At 46.1% G+C, this 18768-nt stretch overlaps 1 protein-coding gene across 3 annotated transcripts in view; it reads left to right on the top strand.

Annotated features, from left to right (window-relative positions):
- The window catches only part of LOC124713352 (mitochondrial protein C2orf69 homolog), a 220315-nt gene that overhangs the window by 23783 nt on the left and 177764 nt on the right, over positions 1-18768 (top strand). Inside the window, exon 2 of one of the 3 annotated variants that reach the window (XM_047242941.1) lies at positions 16484-16575. The exons of the other annotated variants lie outside the window; for them this stretch is intronic. The gene's annotated coding sequence lies outside the window, so the exon portion shown is untranslated. The remainder of the gene's footprint in view (positions 1-16483; positions 16576-18768) is intronic. 3 annotated transcript variants of the gene reach the window in all.

The raw sequence follows: 18768 nt of genomic DNA on the forward strand, positions 1-18768 counted from the left end.
AAACTGGAAACGAAACTTACTCTACAAGATTATCAGCTTCTCATAGATAAGAGATGGTCACAAATCGAAGGTCAGAAAAATTTTGGGCAGGAATTTGATCAGAAATGACAACTGATCAAACCTTAAAAGTACATTGAAGTGTAGTGGTGAATTAGCACATGGTAGAGGATTAGCAGATAGCACTCTGGCCAGACATATTTCTTCGATGCCTACAGCAGTTGACATCATTGACCAATTTTACCCCCAGGGATCCACAACTCTCTTGTGGATACGTGCATGGCGAGCACGGAACCCTTCCCTTCCCCTTCTCCCTCTCTTTGGGAGTATGTTTTGTGCCTACGTCCGGAGACGGACGCTTATGAACTAATTGAGTGGTTTCTCTTATTTTTATCTGTGCAATGTAAAGTATCTGTCCTTACTTTGCCCTTCTCTTTCCATGATTATTCTTTTTACCTTCTGCGTTGCGGCGTTTGAGAATCCTTCTCTTCTTTCTGTTTCTTTGTTTCTCCCTTTTCTTTCTTTCCTCCCTGTGCGTATCTGAAAGCCGACCCACACGTAGCCGGTGACGGGGTAACGCGTAATGCCCGCCCCGGCTAGACAAATAGGACATGTACTTACCCCTGGTAAAGGCCAGGCTCAGGAATTGGTGGTTACCCAAGCTAGTACCTTCCGAACATGCCGATTGGTCCCTCCGCTCGTTTCTTGGGAGGTGTAACCTGAGGTGTGGACAGCCACCTATGGCGGGAGGGTCCCCACTAGGAAGTAGGGCGCCATCGGAGACGCCAGTAATCATGGGGGATATTTTCGCAATGGTGTCTTCTACTTCTACAACTTCTGCCCACAAGAGAAATCTAGATGAGTCTCAGCCACAGAAAATTCGTCCATCAGTGCCAAAGTTCTTAGTTGTTTCTCAGTCTGACCAAACTCAAGACTTCTCAACAGTAAACCCTTTCATTATTCAGAAAGGTGTCGACAGAGTTGCAGGTCTTGTAAAGTTATAACGTAACTATTAAAACGTAACTATTCTTGGTTTAAGCATTTATAAATTGAGGTGTTTGTGTACTCATCCTTTATGAAGATATGTCGCAACTGAAGTCCTAAGTTCTCAGTAACTGTAAAGAATCTTAACTTCGGAAAAGTTAAAATTAAAAATCATCTTGCATTATGTTATTTTAAATACATGTCTTATACTTTCAAAACAAAGTTAAAGGAGTATTAAGAAGGCAAACTACACTTACCATACAAAAGGAGCAGCTACATGCTCACTGCTCAAAAACTAAGATCAGACTGACCGCCTGCCAACATGGCAGTCAGTATTTATATTTTCTTAACAATCCCGAACAATCCTCAGCATTGCTTAAAATTATTATTTCATTAGTTAACAATTAAAACTCTCGTCCTAAAACAAATTACATATTTTAATGATTAGCTAGATTCTTATATATTAAACTCATGAGTGAATTCTAGTCTATCAATTAATTGTAGAGTGTATAAACGCATAGGTGTTATATGTTAACAATACACTTGTTATATTTACTAATTACAGGAGATTCATATCATATAAAATGTTCCTACCAATTAACAGACTTCTACACTTTGAACTGAAATAGATTAAACAGTTATTTTTTCAGTTATAAGTTTTTCTAGGCGATTTACATATTTTGTTCACATGTGCGATCGTGAATTAGACTGGGGAATGATCATTTTAAATAGTTCTTAATGGGCTGTTAGTTTCAAAGTCCTGTTCCCAGTGACGAAATGGCACCTTGTTAGAAACAGACTGTGCCCTCCAGGAAAAAAAAAATTACTTAGAACTACACTGCTACACACCTTCCCTGTCCGGGTGGAAGCACACTGTACTTTAAACTCATCAAGCAGGGTGGTTTATGAAAGATCGCTCGACGGATTATCAAATGAGGACATTCAAAATTACCTTTCTTACCAACCCGCACTCTTTTCTCGACGTTGACGGAGTTCAACTTCCATTGAACATTAAAGCGAGAAATGAGATAATTTCAGTTCGCCCTTACATCGCCAACCCTACGTGTTGCTACCAGTGTCAGACGTTTAATCATACCAGCCAGCCGTATTCCAGTACGACCAAATGCGTTACCTGTGTCAGGGATGCCCATGAGGGTGATTGTCCTCCCCTATCCCCTCAGTGCATCAACTGTATGGGCGACCCCGCTGCTTCCTCTAGAGATTGCCCTACGTTTAAAGATGAACGAAAGGTGTCTACCTTTGCTGCTCGTAAGTTATTCGCCAGTAGAAAGCCCACTGTGCTCCCAGCGGGTAAATACAGCACTGCCCTCGCCTCTCCTCAACCTACTAAGGTGGTAGCCACGCAGACCTCTAGCGTCGCGGTTGTCAGATTGGCCAGCCCAGAGATCGCCCGTTCAACCTCCCCACTATCACATGCTCACTCTAAGGCTCAACCTTCATCGGCTCCTGCTAAATCATGGGCCCCAGATTTGGAGGCCGAGACTTCGAAAAAAGAGCCTACTCGTGAAGATTTTTACGTAACCAGAACTCACAACATTCAACTCCTCCTTCATCTCAACGTCCTGCTTCTAAGAAGGCTCATAATAAAAACAGGTCCTCTCCTTCTCCGCCACGGATTCTCTCTTCTACAACGCCACCCAGCGCTAGCCGCCCTCGGCTGTCGTCCTTGTCGCCGAGACGCACCGCTGGCGGCCGATCAATCAGCCGATCACTGGCGGTAGGAGCTGCCGCCGAACAGCCTATGGATCAGGATATTCTGCCTCTGGCTGAAAGCCATTCCATGCCGTTGGCCGCGGGCTCTCAGCGGTCACTGCATTGACGGCAACCATGGTGAGATTTTTCCTTTTTTTCGTCCATAATAATCATTGGATTATCCGCTCCAATCGAGGTGAACTGTCGATCTTTATACGTTACTACTCCCAGGTCATTTTCTGTCTTCCCTCAGGTTTGATCTCCCTTCTGTTGCTGGCGCTCCGGCACATGGTGGACTTATGATTCTTCTCCATGATACTAGCCATTAACACCCAATCCACTTAAACAGTTACTTCCAAGCTGTCGCTGTACGTCTTTCCTCATCTTGATTCACCTTCTCTCTTTGTACGATATACATTCCATCGTCCACACCAATGGCAAGAGCCGATCTCCTTGGTCATCTCCCATCCCCCTATTTTCTGGTTGGGGACTACAACGCTCACCACCCGCTTTTGGGATCTCCGCGTTCTTGTCCGAGAGGGTCTCCATTGATTGACCTCTTCCACCGAGCGGATCTTGTTTGCCTCAACACTGGGGAACATACACTTTTGTCTGCCTCCACGTCAACCTACTCGCATTTGGACCTTACGGTTGGTACTGTTCAGCTAGTTCGTCGCTTTGAATGGTTCGCTCTTGCTGATACACACCCGAGTGACCATTTTCCGTGTGTCCTTCGATTACAGCCACAACTGCCATCTTTGCGCCCACGGCGCTGGAAGTTTTGCGAAGCCAATTGGACACTTTTCTCCTCACTACCGACATTCGATGACAGTCACTTTCCTAGCATCAGCGATCAGGTCACTCATGTTACAGAAGTTATTCTTACAGCCGCACCTCCGATTTGCCCCGGCGCCCCCCTCCCCCCGTTCCTTGGTGGAACGATGCGTGCCGTGAGGCAGTACGGGAGCGAAGACGTGCTCTTCGCGTTTACCGCCGTCATCCTACGTTGGCCAAATGTATCCGCTATAAGCAGTTACGTGCGCAATGCCGTCGCATCATACGCGATAGCAAGAAGGCAAGCAGGGACTTCTCGACCATCTCCTTTAATACCTTCACCCCCTCATCAGATGTTTGGAGTCGAATTCGACAGATATCCAGCACGTCCAGTTTTTCCCTGAGCTCTGGCTAATGTTCCGCAGGATACTTTAGTGGACCCAGTCGCACTGTCTAATTCATTGGGTCGACACTGCGCAGAAATTTCTAGCTCTTCTAATTACCCACCAGCCTTTCTCTCAAAGAAACGGGTAGCGGGAGAGCGACCTCTTGCTTTTTCCTCTCAAAACTGCGAAAGCTATAATGCCGTTTTTTCTATGCACTCAGACATGCACTCTCCACCTCTCGCTCTTCTGCTCTGGGACCGGATGGTATCCATGTCCAATTGTTGCTGCATCTATCGTACCCTAGTCTGTGTTACCTCCTTCGCCTTTTATTATCGATTTTGGGTCGACAGTACCTTTCCCAGAAGATGGCGAGAAGCTATCGCCACTCCTGTTCCGAAACCTGGAAAGGACAAACATCTCCCCACCAGCCATCGCCTAATCTCTCTCACGAGTAGTTTTTGTAAGGTTTTGGAGCGTATAGCCGTATAGGCTGGTGGCTGGAGTTCCGAAACTTTTTAACAACTGCTCAATGCTGTTTCCGAAAACCTTGTTCCGCAGGGCTTTCGAGGTCGGCTACCCCTTTTCATCCGTGAATCTGACATCGCACATTTAAGGTGCAGGTGAACATTACTCTATCCCGTATTTTCTCCCAAGAAAACAGGGTGCCTCAGGGCCCAGTGGAAAGTGTTGTACTGTTTGCCATCACTATAAATCCAATTGTGGATTGTCTCCTTCCCTATGTCTGGGACTCTCTCTTAGTCGACGATTTTGTAATCTACTACAGCTCTCAACGGACTAGCCTTCTTGGACGATGTCACGGTCGCCTCCACTCATTGAGCATCGAAACAGGCTTCCGATTTTCTCCTAGTAAGACCGTCTGCGTAAATTTTTGGCGTCATACGGAGTTTTATCCGCCTTCCCTACATCTAGGCCCTGTTGACCTTCCGTTTGCGGACGTCGCCAAATTCTTGGGACCTATATTTGACAGAAAACTGTGCTGGTCTTCCCATGTTTCATATTTTTCTGCTCGCTGTCTGGAATCCCTCAGCATCCTTTGTGTTCGGAGTGATACCTCCTTGGAAGTGGACCGAGTGGTCCTCCTCCGCCTACATCGCGCCTTAGTGCACACGAAATTGGACTACGGAAGCATAGCTTACTCCTGCACGGCCGTCTATTCTTTGGCGTCTAGATTCTGTTCACCACCGTGGTTTGCGTTTAGCGTCTGGAGCTTTTTACACTAGTCCGTAGAGAGCCTTTACGCAGTCCAATCGGCGAGCTGTTCTGAGTCGTTACGCTAGTCATCTGTCTTCCATGCTTTGTCATCCGACCCATGCCCTTTTTTTCAACGCCTCCTTGGATTAACGGTATGCAGACAGCCCTTCCTCGTTACTACCACCGGGAGTCCGCTTCCATCAACTGCTACATTCACTTTTCTTCCTATTTCCTAAAACTTTCTTCACAAATGGGCGTACGACGCCCCCTTCGCTTCGCCACCCGACCTGCCTTCTCCGTGACCTTTGTCAGCTTCTCAAGGATTGTACCCCCCCTCCCCCTCCTATAGTCTATCGTCAGGTATTTGCTGCTCTATGCGCACATATGGAGGATGCTACATTTATTTACACTGACGGCTCCAAGACCACCTTTGGTATTGCCTATATTATTGATGACACCCCTGTTAGATTTCGGCTTAGCCGGCCGAAGTGGCCGTGCGGTTAAAGGCGCTGCAGTCTGGAACCGCAAGACCGCTACGGTCGCAGGTTCGAATCCTGCCTCGGGCATGGATGTTTGTGATGTCCTTAGGTTTAACTAGTTCTAAGTTCTAGGGGACTAATGACCTCAGAAGTTGAGTCCAATAGTGCTCAGAGCCATTTGAACCATTTTTAGATTTCGGCTTCCTGACCAGTGTTCGGTTTTTACTGCGGAGGTTTACGCTGTTCTCCAGGCTGTCCAGTACATCCGTCACCATTAGCTGATACGGTATATTATATGCTTCGAATCGCTCAGCTCTCTTCTCAACCTCCAGGGTCTTTACCCCATCCAATTCCTCTGGATCCCAGGGTATGGTGGTATACGCGGAAACTAGGCAGGCGATGTAGCGACAAAGGCTGCTGCCTCTCTTCCTCGCCCCGCTGTTCGCATGGTTCCCTATGACAACATTGGTCTGCACTTCAGGGTAATAAGTTACAGGGCATAAAACCTCTTCCCTTGTGCTTGGATCTCTTCCTCCCGGCCTCGTCGTCGGGAACAGGTAATTTTAACTAAACTCCGGATTGGGTGGTGTCTTTTTAGCCATCGACATCTTTTAAATGGCGATCCTACCCCTCTTTGCACCCACTGCTCTCAATCGTGGACGGTGAGACACCTTTTATTTCAGTGCCCCTATTTTAATTCGCTAAGCGCCCTTTTCCAGCTGTCGCCTGATATATCTTCCCTTTTAGCAGATTTCGCGCGCTCAGCCTATCGCGTCCTTGAGTTTATAGGTGTTAGTGAGATGACATCGGTCATTTGAAGCTCTTTTCGGGGAAATCAACCCTCCTTCACTGTCACTTTTCTACGATTTTCTTCCGTCTTTAGTTTCCTTCCTCGAGTTTCGCTCCCATTGCTGCGGATTTAAATTCCTGTTATTAACCTTCGCTAAGCCACAGAATGGGCACTTACGACCATAGCTCTTTTGCGCCCTAAAACCATGATAAAAAAAATCATTCACCAATTTGAGCATTTTTGTGATGTTTCATTTGCAACTACTGGTCGATGTATGGATGCTAGATATGCAAGAATTCAAAGAAATGAAGCAGATTCCAAAAAGGTGTATGTCTGATTTTTGCCACTTGATCCTTTATCTCATGTAGTGTCCATTAGCAATGGAGTAGTAAATAATTAAAAGATCATTGCCACAAAACTGATGAACATGTCAATTTAAGCATTTCGAAGATCATTGGTAGGAACTTTGAGAGTATGAAATTTCAAAGAGGAAATAGCCCTACTCTAAATTGTACGACATCTAAAATCACAATGCACGGCAAGGTCATTCCTATAAACGCGGAAACGATTTTTCACTGCATTACGTACCACACAAATTCTTGTGAAGAGCTGTAGCACTATTTTGTGTACTATCTGACCCCCAACTCCTCTATCTACAAAGTGTGTTCCAGTTCCGTTAGGACTGTAGCTATGAAAAATAAGTCGTAGATTATGTTCACAAAATCCCTGTATTTAATCAAAATAGCTTCCTCTTGAATCAACTTACATAGCTGAAATCGCTTTAAAAGTGTTTTGAAACAGTAACTATAACCCTTTTCTGGAATTGCATTTAGTGCTACAGTTCAATTTTCTTGGATGTCCTTATTTGTATCGTAACGGTGTCCTTTCATTGACAAATTTCGAGAGCAACCAGAAGTCGGCTGCGGCCAAATAAAGTGTTTGATCCAGGAGTGTGATCTGTTTGTTGGTCCACACTCGCGCACGATCTTCACTTTGTGGGCTCGGGCATCGTCTTTGAGGGGCAACCAGAAACCTGCCTCTCGACACACTGTTCGAATTCGACGAATTCAGTGGGTTGTGTGCCTAACATAATACAAAACTTGATTTCTTTGTTCAAACACCATTTTCGACGAATGTCAGACATGTACTGTCACATTCGCGGTCAGGCTGCCTGCTGCAGCGGTGGTAGCGATTTGACCTTTTGTACAGCTGTTGTTAAATTTTCAAGGATCGTAACCCCGCGTAGCGTTGCTGTTAGGAATTTCACACTCTCAGTCCTAACGGAACTGAAACACAGTTATATTTGATGGCACAGGTACGCTGTAAACACAAAAAACTGTGTTTGATGGCTTTAATGACCCAGTTGACTTCGAAAATGCAGAAGTGGTTATAGCTGGAGGATTTCTGTTGCATAGAATATTGTAGGAGGCAAAAGAACAATTTTCTTCCACAGTTACAAAGTATGTAGATTACGTCAAGTGTTGGCATGGCAAAAAGCTAACAATTATTCTTCATGAAAACCCTGATGTAGCAAGTGACAGGGGAACGAATCAGCTGAGCGTTTGTGTAGAGTCAACAAAAGAACTGCACCAACTGTAAAGCGTAATAAAACAACATTAGTAACCATTGCAAAGGTTTGTTTCTGTCGAACGAAGAAAATAAACAGCGCCTCATTTCTTTATTGATTGGACAACTTGAGGCTGAGTACTTCAGTTTTAGCCAAGCTGCCGAGGACGCTGATGATGCTGCTGCTATGGTAGCTACTACTGTTGTTGCTCAGCACTCTGCGTTGTGCTTGGACAAGACACCGACCTACTTGTGATTCTGACCGCTTCAGCCCAGTTGTTCCACATTTTTGTATCAAAGTCAGGCAAAGGCAGACAAGATAACTTAATCTGAAGCCCCCTACATTTCGAGTTGTCTCAAGTATAGAAAGACATCATTATGACTTCGTCGGTTTTTGGCAAAAGAAAACAAGCTCCTCAAGGAATTGGAGACGAATATCAACCCACAGAAAACAGCAGAGATATTCAGTAATTCCAGTGCTATTACCGATGTACTGCAAAGATGAAATAAAGCCCGTAGATAAGCCTCTCTGTTAAATCATTGAAATTTTTTATCAAAAGACATAGTTTGGCACCGTCTCGTGCCTCCTACAGAAGCAGCTGCTCGACAGAAGCCCTTGAGCAGATATTTGCAGGTCTAAAGGCTTCTGAATTCTCTGTCTCATAGCATTAACTTAATGCAAATTTATGTAATCATATATAACTGACTTTATTGTTAGTTCAATTAATTTTATTTTCCCTAATAAAACAGTAATGAAACCGATCGTATTTCTTTTCACAAATAACCCAGTAAACAATTTCTTTCTCGTTTATGTAACATTCTGTTAATTTCACATTTTCAAAACTATTATCGTGATAATTATAGGTTAGCGATAACGTACCCGTAACAAAAATTAAAAATGTGAATACTGGAAAAATTCTTTGATTGGGAAGTAGAAAGTCGATGTTGATTGTTAACGATGTGATTTACATATAATTGAATAATAGCGATCTTTAGTCACCATCTTGGTGTTCTTTGTTACAGTGTTTGACTTTCTGAAAACACAAATTGTGAATGAGGCTCCACAACTCTTCCCCTGCAAAATTTTCGTCAGATTGGCCAGTTTTCGCATGCTGCATGTTTAATAGCGACGAAACGACTGTGTGCGAAAAACGTGAAAGATTACCGTGTTCTGATGTAGCTTTTGTACAGGAAAATTTAGTCAAATAGCAAAGTTTAGGTACTCTATCGATGCAGAGTTTAATGCACTACATTTCTGGTAACTTTGGCTTAGCTCCGAACTAATTTAAACTAAAAAAATATAGAAAAGGTCCGAAATTTTGGTAGTTTTCTTTTCAACATGGCTTAAGCTCCACTCAAAAAATTGGGGAAAATTCAGATTATTCATATGAAGAACCTACTTGTGTGATTATAGCGGTTTGCAGTATTACACTAACTTTTGGAGTGCAGAACTCTTAATTTTATTGGCCTCGGCCCGCCCTAATGCTGTTTAGCGTCACCCACGTTTGGCGTGGCAGTAGGAATCTCACAACCGTGTTGAAAAAAAAAAAACTTTTTATAGCCATTATCTCGTTAATTAATATTTATTATTGATTGCTAGTTTGGCCACTTGAACCTGTCGCCTTCTGATCTTCAAAAAAATATTTATGTATAAAGATTGTTCCTTTACCAGTTTACTACTCATGCAATGTCATCATTATGGTGGAGAATATACAGCACATTATGCATAGGTTTGTCAAAAGTGAAACCATATGTGGATAAAAAGTAGCTTGTACAAATGAACATGTCACATACGTAGTACTCCACTGAGGTTTGTTAGTTCTTACAGTGCATAATATATAGTAGAAATGCCATTTTGTACAAATTTTTACTTTTCGTGGCATGTTGTATACATCATTCTTCCAGCTTTGTCGCCACTTGAAATTAGGTCGAAAGAACTGGTAACTTCTTGAATAAATCCACAGTGGCTTGCGCGGTTCCAGACGACTTGTTGATGGATCTTGTAAGACATCGTTCAGGGGAGATCTTCTTCGCGAGCAAGTTTACTGTAGCTGCTTTCCTCCTTAGATCTTGGAAACAGTATTAGCTAGGATATATAACCACTGCATGGGACTCCACCCTGTGGATCCAGGGGTTAGAATAGATCCGAGGTATTCCTGCCTGCCGTAAGAGGCGACTAAAAGGAGTCTCTCACGTTTCGGCCTTCATGTGATGGTCCCTTGTAGGGTTTGACCTCCATTTCTCAAAATTTTCCCGAAGAGCGAGCCAATTGGGGAATGGGGCCTTACATGGTGCATTGTGTCCATCGTGCATTGAGATCTTTATCCCACTTTCTCGTCGTCACATTGCAGTCCCGTCCATTCTCCATCTCTTGGGCGACGACACCTTCCTTTGCGTTTTCCTCCATGCACTATGCAGTGTCGGTTTTGCGCCAATGATGACCATGGACTTCTTTGCACCTCATATCCAGCAGGATAGCTAGGCCCTTGTGGTGGGGCCGCCGTGTACGCTGTTGGTTGTAGCCCCCTGACAACAGAGGGATCGCTCTGCTGATGCCTGCGCTGTTAATCCCCCATGTATGTCAAGGAGTAGATGCCAGTCACCCTGGGGCATCGGGGCTCCCGGTAATGGCCATCATGCCAGGTGGCCTTTGCTGCGGCTGAGTGGCGCCCGTGGGGAGGGCCACTGGTCGGAGTGGGTGGCATCAGGGCGGAACACGCCATGAAGCATAGTACGTCATCTCTTGCTGGTGGTCCACCGCCAGCAGTCTCTAAATGGGCAAAATCTAACTTTAATGCTAAGAAAAATGCCCCCAAGTCGTTCCCCTTCCTAGCCACACAATGGGAGGAACTCCAAGCTAAGGATGGCAGTGAAGCTTATTCGCCCTGGTACCACTTATGTAAAAGAGTTTATGGGGTATCTTTTATGTCCAAGAAGCCTCAATTTTTGTGGAGCATTTGGAGGACAAGTTTGGGGAGGTGGAGGGCTTGTCCAAAATTGCGCTCGTGGTCAGTCTTGACAAAAACAGGGTCCTCTGCCCAGTCACGGGGATTACTCGCTTGTGGCAAGTTGGGGAATGTTTGTGTTACCATCACCCTCATAAGAGCTTAAATATGTTCCAGGATATTATATTCCACAGGGACCTTCTTTTGCAGTCTGCGAGCTGCGCGCCAATGTAGAGTGGCGAGGTGTTCATTTCTTGCGCCACATCCACCAGGGTCCGAAGGATAACGAGGTTGCCACCGATGCCTTCATCTTGGCCTTCGAGGGTGATACATGCCCGAGAAGGTCAAATTGATAGTCTATCACTGTGATGTCAAGTTGTATATCCCTCCCCCGATGTGGTGCTTTAAGTGCTGGACGTTTGGCCATTTGTCTTCCCGTTGTACTTCCAGGCCCACCTGTCGAGATAGTGGACATCCATCGCATCCCGATACTCAATGTGCCCCGCCTCCCATCTGTGTCAACTGTGGGGAGCATCATTCACCTTATTCGCCAGACTGCAGAATTTTACAGAAAGAGGGGAAAATTATGGAATACAAGACCCTGGACCGACTGACCTACACTGAGGCTAAGAGAAAATACGAGCGGCTACATCCTGTAGCTGTGACCACCTCATATGCCACTGCTATGAGAACAGTTGAAGCCCCATCAGTTCCGCGAATTCCAGTTTCTGTCAGAGCCAGAAGGCTACACCTGCCGCCTTGATGGTTCGGGACACTTCCCTCCCTGTTGCTCCCGCACCACCTACCTCGTTAGCAACACCCTTGCTTTCAGTCCCCACTTCTGAGCCAGAGAAGAGTAAGGCTTCTTCGGCTCCTCTCATTAGGAAGGGGTCCCTTGGGTCACTCCCTTCCCAGGTTTCTGCTAGTGGGAAAGATGACACGCGCCAGTGGCTGAAGAGCCCAAAAGGAGCGGTCGTAGGGCTTCACGCTCATCCTCAGTCCCGGAGACTGATTCAGTGAACTCCTTCCAGCCAGGGAAACCCAAGGAGCAGCGCGAGAAATCGAAAAAGAAGACCCCTAAGAACAAGGAACCTTCAGTGGCACCCACAAGCTCTTCGTCTGAGGGGAGATTCTGGCTTCCACTAAGGACCAGGATCTCGCTGGAACCTCAGAGACAATGAATATCGACTGCTCAGGCAAAAAGTCGGTGGCGGTCAGTGACTCCGAGGCGTAAACTGCCTTATTGAATGTTCCATGCCTTCCCAGTCTCACGATAACGTTATCCGCCAGTGGAATTGCGGCGGTTTTTTTCCACCACCTGGCTGAGCTACGGCAACTATTAAGCTTTACACCTGCTTTCTGCATTGCCCTTCAGGAAACCTGGTTCACGGCAATGCGGACACCTGCCCTCTGCGGCTATAAAGGGTATTACAGGAACTTTAGCGACTATAATCGGATGTCAGGTGGTTTTTACGTTTATGTCCTAAACTCGACCTGTAGTGAAACTGTGCCCCTTCAAACCCCTCTTGAAGCTGTGGCTGTCAGAACATGGACGATGCAGGAAATAACTGTCTGCAACATATAACTTCCTCCAGATGGTGCAGTACCCCACAACTCCCTAAACCTTTCCTACTTCTGGGAGATTTTAACGCCCACTACCCCTTGTGGGGTGACACCATGCTTACTGGCCAAAGCAAAGATGTCGAAATTTTACTGTCTCCGTTTGACCTCCGCCTCTTAAATACTGGGGCCACCACACATTTCAGTGTGGTTCGAGGTAGTTCCCGAGCCATTGATTTATCAGTTTGCAGCCCAGGACTTCTCTCATTTATCCCCTGGAGAACACATGACGCCCTTTGTGGTAGTTACCACTTCCCCATCTTCCTGTTACTGCCCCGGCGTCAGGCCCACGGACGCCTGCCCAGATGGGCATAAACAAGGCGGACTTGTAAACATTCACCTTTGATGTCACCGTTGACTCTCCCTCATGTGGTAGCATTGACGTGGTGGTTGAGCAGGTGACTACCACAATCGTTTCTGCAGCAGAAAACGCCATCCCTCGCTCTTCAGGGCGCATCCGGCGAAAGACAATCCCTTGATGGTTGCCGGAAGTCGCTGAGGCCATTACAGAGCGTAGGCGAGCTCAACAGCGACAAAAGCGACACCCTCCCCTAGAACATCGGATAGCCTTTAATCGTCTCCGTGCCCGTGTACCCTAGCTTCTAAAACGACGCAAACATCAGTGTTGGGAGAGGTACGTGTCGACCTTTGGGTGCCATATGCCACTTTCCCAAGTCCGAACGAAGGTCAGACGTCTTTTTGGGTACCAGACCCCAACAGGTGTCCCTCGCGTTACGATCAATAGCCGGCTATGTACCGACGCAAACGCGATTGCCGAGCAATTTGCTGAGCAATATGCTGGAACCTCTGCGTCAGAGGAATACCCCCCCCCCCCCCCCCAGCCTTTCGCACCCTCAAATGGCGGATGGAAAGTCCTCCCGTTCACTACATTCCACAGTGATCGCTCTAATGCCCTATTTACGGAGTGGAAGCTCCTCAGCACACTTGTACATTGCCCCGACACAGCTCCTGCGCCGGATCGGGTCCACAGTCAGATGATTAAACATCTCTCGTCTGTACTACAAGCGCCATCTCCTCGTCATCGTCAACCGCATGTGGTGTGATGGCGTCTTTCCATCGCAATGGCACCATCGTTCCGGTGCTCAAACCCGGGAAAAACCCGCTTGATGTTGATAGATATCGGCCCATCAGCCTCACCAATGTTGTTTGTAAGCTGCTGGAATGTATGGTGTGTCGGCGGTTGGGTCGGGTCCTGGAGTCACGTGGCCCATTGGCTCAATGTCAGAGCAGCTTCCGCCAGGGGCGCTCTACCACTGATGAACTTGTGTCCCTCGAGTCTGCCACCCAGACAGCCTTTTCCAGACGCCAACACCTTGTTGCCATCTTTTCTGATCCACGCAAAGCATATGACACCACCTGGCCACATCATATCCTTGGCACATTATACGGGTAGGGTCTCTGAGGCCCGCTCCCGATTTTTATCCAGAATTTCCTGTCGCTCCGTACTTCCCGTGTCCAAGTTGGTGCCTCCCATAGTTTCCCCCATATCCAGGAGAATGGGGTCCAGCAGGGCTCTATACTGAGTGTATCACTATGTTTAGTGGCCATTAACGGTCTAGCAGCAGCTGTAGGGCCATCGGTCTCACCCTCTCTGTATGCAGACGACTTTTGCATGTCATACTGCTCCACCGGTACTGGTGTTGCTAAGCGGCGCCTACAGGGAGCCATTCACAAGGCGCAGTCATGGGCTCTCGCCCACGGCTTCCAGTTTTCGGCTCCTAAGCCGTGTATCGTGCAGTTCTGTCGGCGTCGTACCGTTCATCCGGAACCAGAACTTTTCCTTCTTGACGATCCACTCACTGTAGTCGAGACATATCGATTCTTAAGACTGGTTTTCGACGCCAGATTGACTTGGCTACCTCAACTTTTTCAGCTGAAGCAGAAGTGCTGGCAGCACCTCAGAGTCCTCTGCTGCCTGAGCAACACCAACTGGGGTGCAGATCTCTCTACTCAGCTGCAGCTCGACAAAGCTCTTTTTCAGTCCCGCCTCTATTGTGGGAGTCTGATTAATGGTTCGGCGGCGCCCTTAGCATTGCTTGTACTCGACGCAGTGTGCGATTGTGGCGTTCGCCAAGCGACGGGAGCTTTTAAAACGAGACCGGTGACCAGTGTCCTGGTGGAGGCTGGAGTCCCTCCATTGCAGATCCGACGTGTACAACTGCTCGTCAGTTACGTTGCACACATTCGTAATTCTCCTGAGCATCCGAATTACCGCCTCCTTTTCCCACCCGCGGCAGTACATCTTCCGCATCGGCGGGCCGGGTCAGGGCTAACGATTGCGGTTCGTGTGCGATCCCTTCTATCTGAACTGGAGTCATACCCTTTACCCCCTCTCATCCAGGTTCGTCCGCATACACTTCCATGGTGTACGCCTACGCCGCAGATTCGTCTGGCTTTCACATGACCCTAACGATTCCATTAACGCGTCTCTCCACTGTCACTTCCGGGGCTCTGAAGTGGTTTACACTGACGGATCGATGGCTGATGGTCATGTTGGCTTCACCTACGTCCACAGAGGCCATTTTGAACAGCATTCCTTGTTTGATGGCTGCAGTGTATTCACTGCAGAGCTGGTGGCCATCTCTTGTGCACTTCAGTATATTCCTTCATGCCCCGGGGAATCGTTTCTTCTGTGTACTGACTCCTTGAGCAGCCTACAAGCTATCGACCAGTGCTACCCTCGTCATCCTTTGGTGGCGTCCATCGAGGAGTCCATCTATGCTCTGGACTGGTCCCATCTTTCAGTGGTGTTTGTGTGGACCCCAGGACACGTCCGCATCCCAGGCCCAGCGGAAACCGCTTCTGGAGATTGGCATCTCTGAACCTGACCTGCGATGTGACTTACGCCGCAGGGTTTTTCGGCCTTGGGAGACGGAATGGCATAACAGCACACACTACAAACTGCATGTCATTAAGGAGACTACTAATGTGTGGAAGTCTTCGGGCCTGTCGCAGGGAATCAGTTGTCCTCTGCTGGCTCCACATTGGCCACGCTTGGACGTCCCATGGTTACCTCCTGCGCCGTGAAGACCCGCCAGAGTGTCGGTGCGGCGTCCGGTTGACAGTGGTCCATATTCTGGTGCACTGTCCCACTTTTGACTGCCCAGCCATGAAATCTTGGGTTACCGAACTCGTTGCCGCTAATTTTATCTGACAACGCCTCATCGGCTGATTTAGTTTTACGTTTTATTCGTGAGGCTGGGTTTTATCATTTGATATAAGTTTTAGCGCATGTCCTTTGTCCCTCTGTGTCCTCCACCATAGTGCTTCTAGGGTGGGGGTTTTAATGTGTTGTAAAGTGGCTGGCTTCTCCTTTTTTGTTCTCATGGCCAGTCAGCCATGGTAATCTGCTTTGTTGTTTTAATCTCTTCATCCCGTTTCTTGCGTTTCTGTGGTTTTCTTGCCCCTTTTGTCCATGTACATGTTTGTTGCCCTTCATCGTTCTTGTGATTTTCCTTTCATTCCGTTTTGAGTTGTCAGTCTTGTTCGTTTTATTCTCCCACGTGTGCCATTGTTTTATTCAGAACAAGGGACTGATAACCTAGTGGTTTGGTCCCTTTCCTCCCCACTTCTAATCCAACCAACCAGCCACTGCATGGGAGTAGTTATGCAGTGCCAGTGATGACCCTTATGACTTCATTAAGCTGCACTTCAGTTTTTGTTGTGTGGGCGTTGTTTTCTATAGTCGCAATATTCACCAGGAAGTGCAGGTGACCGCAGCCCAACTGTTTCCGAAAATCTTGGGATGAAAATTAACCCGTGAACCAAGTTTCTTACATAGCTTGGTGCACTGTCTGAATGTCAGGGACCGAGCCAGAGTGATTCTTAGATCTGTTGGATTGTAGTGATCGAGTACATCAATTCCATCGAAAGTTACATGCAGCTTCCTTTGTGTTTTTTTTAAATTTTTTTTTAGGTGGAATTCTGAAACCTCAGTTTTGTTTGAGTTAAGTTGAAGTCTGCATTTATGGAAGTAATCACTCATTTTGTCGGTAGGTCGCCTGCATGTTGGATTTTCATGGCGCCCGTGTCTGGGATGTCGTGGATATACAGATTAAGCAGAATGTGGGCAACAACTAATCACTAAGGTAGGCCATTATTTAGAGTTCATTTGCTATCTTGTTCATTAAGGAACACCGTAAAGCCCGTGCCAGGGAACGCATTGCTCACTAGAAACGCTTTTGATAAAGGATATTTCAATACGCATCGACATCAATCCCTCCCTCCCGCACAGTGTCATTAAGTTGCCGTAAGACTCACAAAAACTACAGCTGATAAGCGATCGCGTTTACGTTAAATGAAATTTTAAGACATTCAAATGTATTAACAGCCATCAAAGTTTTTTTAATCACGCTTTAGCTACGTAGTTTTTATTTCAAAAATCGTATACTGTCACAGCCTCTGCAGCGTTGTGCTCTGATACTCGCGCTGATGAAGCGCAGTATGAAAATGGTTGAGACTGCTTTCTGTCCCATTGTGAAACACGCGTGTGGAATACACTTAAAAAGTGCCGAGAAATCTGCTTTTCTTAATGTTTTTCATAATTTGAAGTTTTTCCAGCGCGCGCGCGCGTGTGTGTTTTTGTGTGTGTGTGTGTGTGTGTGTGTGTAATGCAGTTAATATATAAACCAATGTCGTACGTGTAGCGCAGTTGGTAGCGTGATGGAATACGGACCAAATTTTGTTTATGGTTCGTTGGTTCAAATCTCAACAGTATCATTTTTTTCTCCTTCAATTTGAAATACCTAAATCTCGTAATTATAAAACTCATAATTTTTATAAACAGTGAACCACTTCTTATTTATAATTACATATTGGACGAATTCCTGTTTCCATTTCAAGTACAGATTCTTAATTATCTGTGTTTTATGAAAGACTGTTCATAAATGTTGCTTAAATTAAGAAAACGTAATTTAATTTTTAAGGCAAAAATGAAAAACCAAATCCGCTTTAATTGGATATGTCCATCTATTTATACTACAGAGATGGATAAGTAGCGTAGAAACATGAAAAACGATCATTTTCACAACATGGAGCGCATCATATAAATCTACATCTACATTTATACTCCGCAAGCCACCCAACGGTGTGTTGCTGAGGGCACTTCACGTGCCACTGTCATTACCTCCCTTTCCTGTTCCAGTCGCGTATGGTTCGCGGGAAGAAAGGCTGCCGGAAAGCCTCCGTGCGCGCTCTATTCGATACCTCATCCAGAAACGCACCTTCTCGAAACCTGGACAGCAAGCTACACCTCGATGCAGAGCGCCTCTCTTGCAGAGTCAGCCACTTGAGTTTGCTAAACATCTCCGTAACACTATCACGCTTACCAAATAACCCTGTGACGAAACGCGCCGCTCTTCTTTGGATCTTCTCTGTCTCCTCTTTCAACCAGACTTGGTACGGATGCCACACTGATGAGCAATACTCAAGTATAGGTCGAACGAGTGTTTTGTAAAACACCTCCTTTGTTGATGGACTACATTTTCTAAAGACTCTCCCAATGAATCTCAATCTGGCACCCTCTTTACCAACAATTAATTTTATATGATCATTCCACTTCAAATCGTTCCGCACGCATACTTTCAGATATTTTACAGAAGTAACTGCTACCAGTGTTTGTTCCGCTATCATATAATCATACAATAAAGGATCCTTCTTTCTATGTATTCGCAATACATTACATTTGTCTATGTTAAGGGTCAGTTGCCACTCCCTGCACCAAGTGCCTATCCGCTGCAGATCTTCCTGTATTTCGCTACAATTTTCTAATGCAGCAACTTCTCTGTATACTACAGCATCATCCGCGAAAAGCCGCATGGAACTTCCAACACTATCTACTAAGTCATTTATATATATTGTGAAAAGCAATGGTCCCATAACACTTCCCTGTGACACGCCAGAGGTTGCTTTAACGTCTGTAGACGTCTCTCCATTGAGAACATGCTGTGTTCTGTTTACTAAAAACTCTTCAATCCAGCCACACAGCTGGTCTGATATTCCGTAGGCTTTTACTTTGTTTATCAGGCGACAGTGCGGAACTGTATCGAACGCCTTCCGGAAGTCAAGGAAAATGGCATCTACCTGGGAGCCTGTATCTAATATTTTCCGGGCCTCATGAACAAATAAAGCGAGTTGGGTCTCACACGATATCTGTTTCCGGAATCCATGTTGATTCCTAAAGAGTAGATTCTGGGTTTCCAGAAATTACATGATACGCGAGCAAAAAACATGTTCTAAAATTCTACAACAGATCGATGTCAGAGATATAGGTCTATAGTTTC

This window comes from Schistocerca piceifrons, chromosome 1, assembly GCF_021461385.2.
Source record: "Schistocerca piceifrons isolate TAMUIC-IGC-003096 chromosome 1, iqSchPice1.1, whole genome shotgun sequence".
Lineage (NCBI taxonomy): Eukaryota > Metazoa > Arthropoda > Insecta > Orthoptera > Acrididae > Schistocerca > Schistocerca piceifrons.